This window comes from Dipteris shenzhenensis, chromosome 31 (genome assembly GCF_047967505.1).
Source record: "Dipteris shenzhenensis isolate YYH24624 ecotype China chromosome 31, Dip_SZ_1.0, whole genome shotgun sequence".
Classification (NCBI taxonomy): Eukaryota; Viridiplantae; Streptophyta; class Polypodiopsida; order Gleicheniales; family Dipteridaceae; genus Dipteris; species Dipteris shenzhenensis.
Genome location: NC_141626.1, coordinates 37,371,409 through 37,381,953, shown reverse-complemented (window position 1 = coordinate 37,381,953; position 10,545 = coordinate 37,371,409).

Below are 10,545 nucleotides of genomic sequence, written 5' to 3'. Positions count from 1 at the left end.
AGTACGGAAGCCTTACCTGGGCATCTTGGAAAGCTTCCCCACAGGCTCTCACATAGTATGAAAGTTTCCAATGCAGCAGAGGTATGCTCATTGGAAATATCATGCTTTCCCCTGAGATTATTGCACAGGTTTTTCATCTTCGAGTCATAAGAAAGGAGGCTGTCTACAAAAAATATGTCAACTCTGACATGCAGGAGTTCGCCCCCTCGGAGACACAAAAGAACTACTTTTTCATCAACGTCCAAGATTTGAGGAGATGATAGCAATTTGTGTGGTATCTTGAGCGTATGCAATTCCTCATCAAAACTAAAACTATGAATAGAGATTCCTATGCTACCCTTAGTGAAGTTGAAAAGGGGACCAAGATTTCATGGGCTCATCTCCTACACTCTCGACTGATGAGTGAAATTGCCAAAAAAGACTTGAGTGCCTCCAATGCTCATTTAAAGATTGGGCCATTTATTGCAACCTTATTCGAATTCGCTAATCAAATGGATGCAAAGGACCCAGAGATAGTCCAAAACTGTAGTGGAGATCACACCAAAGCAAAGCAGGAGAAAACACCCGAGGAGGACAAGGCAAAGAGAGACATGATGCAAGCCCTGGAAGATGCCCAATACTCAAAAGAGAAAGCCACTATGGCCAATCCCTAATGAAAACGACTGTGGGATATGCCTCTTGCAGGAGAAGAGTTGCTAGCGTCACCAAAAGACCCGAAATCTTCCAAGAAGATCAAGTTAAATCTTTGGAAGTCTGTGCTTCAAAAGCAAGAGAGCTAGAGCAAACCGAAAAATAACATTGCTAGCATTCTCCTTACAACACCTTCCAGGAGCTCTTTCAAACAATTCTCCCCTGTTCATAGCATGGCCGACTTGCAGGTATCCCCAAAATAGAAGCTGAAGAGTCTGACTATGGAAGGGGTATAGGCCAGCGGGGAACCAGAACATGCACTGAGAGTTTTACAGAACTATGTTGATGAACTGAGGACAATTCAGTTAGCTAAGGCATCAAGTATAAGAATTGACAGAAGACAAGAAGGCTGGCCATGAATACATGCTGAAGCAGGCCAACATGCAGAAAAAGCTACATGCCACATAGTTGGAGTTCGAGGAGGTCAAGAGGGAATATGCACAGTAAAGAACCATGCAAGAGAAATAAGTCTCCAAACTCACTGCCCAGGTGAGAGTGTAAAAAGAATGCCCACTTACTATCACGACTTAGTTGGGAGAAATGAAGGCAAAGTTTTTCCTACAACTGGATCGAATGGGAGCAACCCATTTTGACTTGAACATTGAGAATCTGTTACTCAAAGAACAGATAAATGCCTTAGAAGGGGTTGATAATAAGAAACTCAGGGAAATGGCAGAGGAAGTTGATGGTATTTTCTCTCTATTTTCTTAAGCTCCTCTAATCTCACAGATATGAAGACACAAGTAGCCAAAACATCCCAGGACCTATGGTCCAATCTTAAGAAACGCTTGTTTGTTATTGCACAATGACCTTATGAGGCATTTGCATCTACTGCTTAAGCGAATGAGACTATGGCACAGGAATTGGAAACCCTCAAAGTTGCAAGACATAATGCTAAATAGAATCAGATGCCATTGGATGTTGACACAAAAATTTTTGACCTAACAACAAGACCATTGCACACAGTTGTTGCAAAGCATGCAACTTTCAAAAATGAAAAATATCATGATACAAAATTCATAGCTACTCTCAACTAGGCCTTAGCCCCTACTCTAGATGTTGAAGAGGCAGAGATAAAAATTGAGAAGGAACCAAAGTTGAATGACAGTTGCAAGGCAGACACAGAGGAAGCTGACCCAATTGCTGCCAAGGTAGCAATAATCGATCTAAACTCAACCCACACTATCAAAGTCCACATGATGGACTATTTCTAGTAAGGGTTCGAGTCTTCCACTTTTTGTAAAAAGTTTTACCACCGGGAGTACCAAGTGTTAACATCCACTGAGTCTAACTGCCAAATGCAGGGTAATCAATGAGTAAAGGTGACCAAGTAGAATGATCTACTTCAACAGGACAAGCTCAAGGGAGTTTGATACCCAAATACACCAAGGTCAAAGATTGCAAGCAATGTGCACACGGAAGGAGTATAGCTCAAACTCACGGAGTTTGATCCCCAAATACCCTAAGCCCGCCCAACAATCCAAAGCTGAGCCACGAAGAGTGCATGCACCTTGCACTTTCTAACTCCACATCCACAGGAAATAGTGACACCAATGGAAATAGCCATGAAACATTAGGAAAGAAGGGAACTCATTTTGGGGCCCTCTAAGAAATTCACTATTTACCTATTTTTATTGCACTCAAAATATGGGAAATGCCATAAAATATGGATACTTACTACAAATCCAAGGCCGCGCCGCTTGAGTGACACTTGCGGATGGCTCGTGCTATGCATTGCTCCCACAAGGAGTAGTCGGGAGTGGAAGCTCCATCGGCATATCTTCAACTACCCCATGACACGTGAGTCACCGCTGAGACCCACCACACCAGGTGTTGAGGATGACCTCTCCACCCACATGGACTTCACCCAAGGAGGGTTAGTACACCCCCAGTAAAGGGAAGTTACATTAGTAAGTAGTGGATAATTTTGTAATTGTAGGGACAATTATAAGTATCCCTAACAACCAATAGTAGTGGCCTTATCCACCACATCATGTTTTTAGCTATTTTTGTTTTTGACCGACTGAAGTCGGATGATGTTATAAGATGATCTTCACCTCCTGTATGAGGGTTATTGTGATCTGCTAGAATACAAACCATTAGCAACATTTCTATTGTACACACAGTTATCTCAGTTCTTTGTATGTTTTGAGTTATCTTTTCATCTTCGCGACGTTAGTTAGACGTAAGTTCGACCCTGGCACTACCATTTCCAAGTGTGGATATGTGTAGGTGTTTTCTAGCCTTTTGGAGACACCACTAACATCATAGTTGAAGTGCCTCAATGTCCTATTCTCACCAACATGCTATAGGCAGGCTATGCAAATTGGCCAGCTCCTTATAGAAAAAGGGTAGCAATCCGCGTCGATGTCAATCACAGCTTCCTTGTGCACTTTTTTGCAATAGTTCTTAAAATAATGACACATGGCAACTTGATTTATTTTCTACCCTTCTTAAAGGTTCTCATTAAAGTCCTAATACAAGTCAACTATGAAAGTTGACTCTATCTTGTTGGGATTCTACGGTGTACATATCCCATTTTGAAGGACCTATAAAAAGAAGAATATAGAAAAGAAGCATGTAGAGAAGTATTTTTTCATCGAGCCCATTTTTCAGCATTGTTTAATCCATTTTGATTTGTAAAATCAGTGGTTTTTTGTAAGGGATTAGACACTTCAAGGTGTTCTATAAACCCCTATAAGACCTTGCCATGGCCAAGCAAACTATTGTGGTGGATAATTTTGATGGAATGGGGTTCCATACCTAGCAGGGATCAATCTGATATCTACTTATATCCAATGCAATGCAATGCTACATTGAGGGGGCGTGCTAAAATATCCCTCTCATAGGAACCATTCCTTAGTAGGCATGTGATCTAGATGTATGAACCATGTGGTCTCACAAAGGCTTATCCTCATCCTTATCTTGAGGGAGATATCTCCACTCATATGGGCTGAAATTTGATTGCATCTTAATCCCTTTGGATATCTATTGTGTGCAATCGCTTCTCCTATCCTCTCTTCCTACTCTACACTTAGCCTTCCATTGCACTCTATACTTTGTCTACATCTCTCCTCCCCACAAATGTTGCAAACATGTCTTCCGTTGCCTCTCAATAATGTCTTATTTCTTTCCTTGCCCCACAATCTGCTCCTTATACATTTTCAGTTGTCCTATCTTGCAACCTCTGGCTAGTTCTTTTGCAAGCCATGACAGGCTACATCTTGCCATAACAATAAGTGAACCACCAAAATAGAGACCAGATAACTTGTGAAGCAATAAAAAAAAGGAAGATGATGAGTCCAACTTACCCAAATAAATGATGGAGATAATACCAAATGAAAGTGTGCATTGAAAGGAGCTACATTGCACTATAATAGGTTGTAAGAAGATGCACTTATTCATCCATTTTAGGGTGAATAGAGATACCAATATGGCCAAAATTGAATTTTTAAAGATGGCCATGTTCTAGTTCCATAAGTGTGGATTCCATTTCTTTAATCCTTTTTAGTTTTCAGCAAATCAAACAAAATTAATGGAGCATGTCCTTGAATGGGTGTGCATGGTTTTAGTACAAGATTGGATGCCCCTTAAATCTCACCAAATATTCTCAATTAGGTGTGTCCTTTGGTTAAGGTTAAGCTAAAGTAGTGCACTTTTGAATGGTTACATGGTTGCATGTATGTCTAGAACAATTTTTTGATGTTTTTGAATACATGGATGTATCCTATACAAATTATGATACATGCTTCACATGCAACATAGCAATAATAATGATTAAATGATCTCATTCCAAATGTTAATTCCATATTTTTTTGGTATGACCATATTTAAGTTTGGAATGTGTACTATTTCTTTGAGACCAAATTTGTCAAATTCCACTAGAAAATGCATAAGTTATGCCAGGTTAAGCAAGTTACCTGTATACCAAACCTCACAAATTGGCTTCACCCAAGCTTGCACTCGTTCTATAGTCACAGGAGATCATGCACTTGAGACCTTGTCACATCGTAAGAGTATAGATTTTGGAACTTACATATGCTGCAGTGAGAATCACTATCTCAATTTGCTCATTGGCAAGATGTATCTTGATTGCTGTAGCCTCCCTCAACATGGGGATGTAGATAATTGTCCTTTAGCAGCTCCATTGTATGCTCATTCTAGGGGATAGCTATATCCAAATCATATAATTTTTCCTGAAGTGTCTCAAAATCATAAGCAACCTCTACATAGGCATTGTACACGATGGTTGCTCTACCCTCTACTTCAAAAAGTTGGGAGGACTGCCTCCAAAACTATAGGTTTGCCATCACTACTTTGGTTTTCTCATTATCCTTTTGCTTTTGATCTATCATGTCATCTTTTTGAATGTTCCATGCACTTTACATGTTGCAAAGCCGACGGTAAAGGGCTTCCTTATTTACTCTCTAAGATTCAAGAGTTACTTCCATGGGCTTGAGCTCAACCTTTGCATTCTTTGCATCCATTTTAAACCCTAAACCTCGGCTTATGCTTGCTTTGGTTGGATTTAGTAGCCTCCCTCATATGTCACTCATATTTCATAGTCTACTTTACTTCATCAGCTTTCCACTTTGCCTTTCTCAACTTCTCATCCCATTGGTGAAACCATTTCTTCTCGACTATTTGTTTAGCACGCTTCTGAAGGTCACCTTTGAATAAGAGACTTCACCTCTAAGGATGTCGAGTACATTGTCAATCATGCTTCATTGATGTAGATTCTAGTATTCCCACAAAAGATTTATCCCTCCTTTGAATTCACTTCTTGCAAACCTTTCATAAAGTGGGGAAGGGAGAGAGGAGTGGATGCATTGGATGTTGTGATTTTGAGACTGCTGATAGAGAGCTAGTTGGCAGGGTTTTGGACCTCAAAGTGTGCAGAGAGATCCATGATATGAGGAATGAACGTTGCAAGGAGTAAACTAAGGCTTGTAGGGATGATGATTGAGGTGCAAGGATTGAGGGAATAAGCTCAAGAGAGATGACATGGGAGGATTGCAAGGAAGAAGGCGAACTACCTAAAAACGATAGTGCATCTCTGGGTTTAAAGGCCCTTGTGCCTAACCCTAGTTATGTGTATACTCAAACTATATATATATATATATGGATGTACTGAAGATTATGGTGTTGAAGAACCCACCAAAAATTATGTCTCTCAGGCTCCCTCTCCCTCTTAGCTTTTGTTGTGTCCTCACGATTGGTATCAGAGCTAGAAGATAAGGCCATCGCCAACTCACAAGAGGAAGATGCAAAAAGATAGTCTATTTTAGACCTGAGAGTATTGTGATGAATATATCCTTCTCTAGAAGTTGAATCTTGATTTGAGATCAAAATGAAAGTTGTAGAAGACTTTGAGTAATTCATTTTTTATTTTTACATCTCTCATCTGAGTTTTTAGTGAAAAGTTACAACCTATAGCTCTTGCAAAAAGTGAAAAAATTCATTCCTGCAGGAATTTTGTGCGTTAGATCTCCATATCCATGCCAGCATTTGCAGTTCTGACACTCTCAGTGGATCCAGAGCGGTCCAAAACTTCTACTTGTGAAGTTGCTTCCGATTTTGTGAACTTCTGAAGATGTGGTGAAGCTCTATCTACTCCAACATCTTCATTTCGTCATTTCCTATGTGAGTGGGATCTCAACATCTGGGACCTCCATTTGCAGGGATGTCTATCCTGTTGGATCTAGGACTTGCCTAAAACATATGTCTGCATTGCGTGAAGAATCGAGGGAGTTGTGATTCTTTGTGTATTTTTGTCATCTCTTTGCAAGAAATTTCTCAAAGTTCCCAAGACCACATGGTAGATAAGGGTACCCTTTGTGCTTTAATTTACCTACGGTTCATTTTTGCAAGTAAATGCAAGCATTGACTAGCTAAGATTTCAGAGTTGCAATAGAAGAGAGATATTTGCAGATTGTCTTGTTGAGTCCAAATATGCAGTGATGTCTGTATTCTGAGGCATCTCAGATTTGCTTTATAGAATCGGCCATTATCTTAAGGTCGTGATTTTTGGGACATACCTTATGCAGATTACTCTGGTTGTAGTCTGCTGAGCCGTGTGCGCTCATTCATGGTTTGCATTGGGTTGCAGTGGATGCTTTATAGGCCATTTAAATGCATTGCGATCCTTGTTGGATGCACTGATAGGCCCAGATTGCCTTGTGGGATGCTTTATTGATGGACGTTTAGCACACAGATGCTATTTTATGATGAGTGACGGCTTTGACACATTGCATTTGATGCACTGATAGTGCAACGCTCTCTTGGATGAGCCATTATTGATGCTTATACCCATGGACGGTGTTTATGCGTGTGGCATTTAGCTCTTATTGGCATTGGGTTTGCCATTGTTTTGTCATTGCAGGTTGACTTTTTCTTTTGGGCTAGATTCGCTCATATGGATGCATAGTATATGCACATGAGTCAGATGCATTTTGATGCTTTGAGCTTTGAGTTTTTTGGTGATACTACCCTCCATTGTGGCATACATATTTGGGGCACCTGGTATTTGGTGTGATTCTTTCTTATAGGCACTAGCATTTGGGATTTTGCTTTATTTGCATCATGGCATCCTCTTCCATGTCTAAAAAGGAGTTTTTCAACATTTAAAAGTTTGATGAGACAATTTTTTCTCTGTGAAAAGAATAGATAAGGGATGTGCTTATTCAAAAGAAGCAGATTAAACCCTTGGAAGGGATTGCAGCTAAGCCTGCAGCCATGTCTAAAGATGATTGGAATGAGTTGGATGCATTAAGAAAGTATACTGTTAGACTTCATCTTGTAGAGTCAATTTATTTCACACTCATTTCACAGTAGTAAATGACCAGACTACAGAAGATTTGTGGAAGGAATTATGTGCCACTTATGTGAGAGAAACTGCCTCTAATAAAGTTTACCTCATGAAGAGGTTGTTTGAGCTGTAGATGAAGGAAGGGGTCTCTAGTGCTTCACTTGAATGAATTCAATATTATTTTCAGCCAGCTTTAAGCTCCAAAGCTGAATTTTGATGCAAAGACTAAGGCAATATCCCTCTTGTGTTCATTTTCATCCTCATGGGATACTTTCCATACAGTTGTCAATAACTCTGCACCTGGTGGAGTACTGAAGTTTGATGATGTTGTGGGCACTTGTTGGCCGAGGAGATTAGATGAAAGTCTATGGATGGCAAAAAGTAGGATGTAGCCTTAAATGTGCAAAGGGGCAGATCATTGTTTGGGGGGAAGTCCCAAGAAAGAGGGAAGTCTCATAGCAAATCCAGGGCATGGAACATTGAGTGTTACCATTGTGGCAAGAAGGGCCACATGAAAACGCATTGCTACAAGCTAAAAAGAGAGCAAAAGGATAAGAAAAAGAATGCAAATTGGGGTGCAAATAAGAAGGAAGAGAGTCCAAGGGTGCAAATAAGAAGGAAGAGAGTCCAAGGGAGGATAAAGAAAAAGTGAAGATTGAGGAGATCAATGTAGTTACTGATGATATAAACAATGACATTCTCTTCATGTCTAGTCTACTTGTCGAGTTGCTTACCACTTTAGATGATGCATATTCCCAGGATTGGATTTTGGATTTTGGTGCTTCATTCCATGTTACTTCCCATAGGGAATGGTTCTCCACTTATGACAGTGGAAAGATAGGTTGTGTGCATCTTGGAAACAACTATGCATGTGACATAATGGGAGCAGGTGACATAAAGTTTTCTTTTGCAAATGGGTCTGCTTTTGTTTTGAAAAATGTGAGACATGTGCCTAAGCTGACCAAGAGTCTCATTTTAGCATGTCAGCTGGATGATGCTGGTTTTTAGACCACCTTTGGCTTTCAAAGTTGAAAAAATCAAAAGGGCTCTATGGTTTTGGCAAGGGGTGCCAAGTGTGGGGCATTGTATGTATCAGGAGTGTCTGATCATATTGTTATAATAACCGACTAGCCAAGTACTTCTTTGTGGCATTGCCGGTTGGGGCACATGAGCCAGAATGGAATGAAACTCTTATGCCATTTGGGTTATGTACCACATTTGAGTTTTTTAGCTTTTGAATTTTGTGAGCACTGTCTCTATGGGAAGCAGACTAAATCAAGCCATAAAATAAGGGGAAAGAAAGAGCATGAAAGGCTTGATTTGGTGCATTTAGACGTATGTGCTCCCATGTCTACATGGTCATTAGGCAGGCTGAATACTATGTGACATTCATTGATGATGCAAAAAGTGTGGGCTTATGCTATAGCTCGAAAGAGCGATGTGTTCCAGGTATTTCAGAAATGGTTGGCTTTGATTGAAAATCAGTCAGGTAGAACACTTAAATGCCTATGGACTGACAATGGTGGAGAGTATCTCTTCACGACTTTTAGCCTTTCTATGATACACATGGGATTAAGAGGGAGCTCATGTCCCCTCATACTCCAGAGCAAAATCCAGTTGCAGAACAGATGAACCGCACCATTCAGGAAAGGTTGCAATGTATGCTTTCTAATGCAAGTCTTTTCGGTGGTTTTTGGGCTGAGGCAATGAAGACTACAATGCATGTGATCAATAGATCACCTAGTAAGAGTTTGGATGGTGGTATTCCTGAAGAGGCATGGAGTGGCAAGAAGCCCTCTTACTCTCACACATCAAGGCAGTAGTGCATACAGTATGCAAAAGCTTCTACTCTCGGCACCTTGATGACAAAGAAACGAATGCAATCAACAGAGCCCTTGGCTGAGCGCCAAGGCTCCATGCATGGCTGACCAAAGCAAGCTCTACCAAAGCTCATGGCCCATACAGCTCCAACCTACTACACAATGGATGACTTCTCACAACCGCCGAAGTGTTAAATGTTGTTGTGCATGGCTATAATCCGGTGTAGGCTTCTATGCTTCACTGACCATAGCAATGCCCATGGAGGCTGCCCACCACAGCACACAAGCTCTAGAAGATCACAGCCATGACTCACACAGAAGTTGACCTGAGAACTGGCTCCATAGCCTTGCTCAACAACTCTGCAACTATGTACCATGGGCGACACGCAACGAGCGGCGTAGCCAGCTCCTAGCACCTGGTCTTCCTCGACTCCCCAGGCTGCCTTCAACATTGTGACTGTAGCCACCTTTTGCTCACGAGCAGAGCATTGATGAGTTCACTAGGCGAGGTTGCAGACGAGCTATACGACCCATGTATTGGGCTCACGACCACCCACACAGGATGACCAAAGTAGCCCACAGAGCTCCAAGCTCCACATGCAGATAGTGAGAGTTGTAAGCATATGCCTACACACATATGCCTACACACGGCTCTAGTCTCAATGACCAAAGCTCCCCTAGTGGAGAAATCGAGCCCTGAAATTGTGCGCCTCTAGTGAAACAAACTTGGCAAAAGCTTCCTCAAAGAAGCCTCTACAGAAACTCCAAAGGTCTAGGTGAGCACTCGCATGCATCAACCTTCATCAATGTCATCTACTTCGACTCCAAAGACTTCATGTGGCCTCTCCAACACGGACCTTCAAGCCGTCACAAGAGGCGTATCTCATCGACGACCTCATCCTCTCCTGGCACCACAGCACTCTAGAATTGTAGCTCCTCCAACGAGCCCACAAGCAGCTTCCACACCAGCCCTCAGCATGCCACATGGCACAGCCTCTTTCTAGGCATAGTGTCACACAAGAAAATCCTTGCACACACCATGTGACCCTTAGTTTGCCACATCATCATGTGCCACCATCATCATTTTGCCCTCTCTTGTGATCAAAGTTTGGGACATCCTTCTAGGGGTCGTATCTTTTGATCCAGAGGGAATTTTGCAGTGCTCCAAAAAGCAAAATTGATTGCCAACTCGTGCTCTGCGCGTTGAGCACCTCAAATATGCCATTC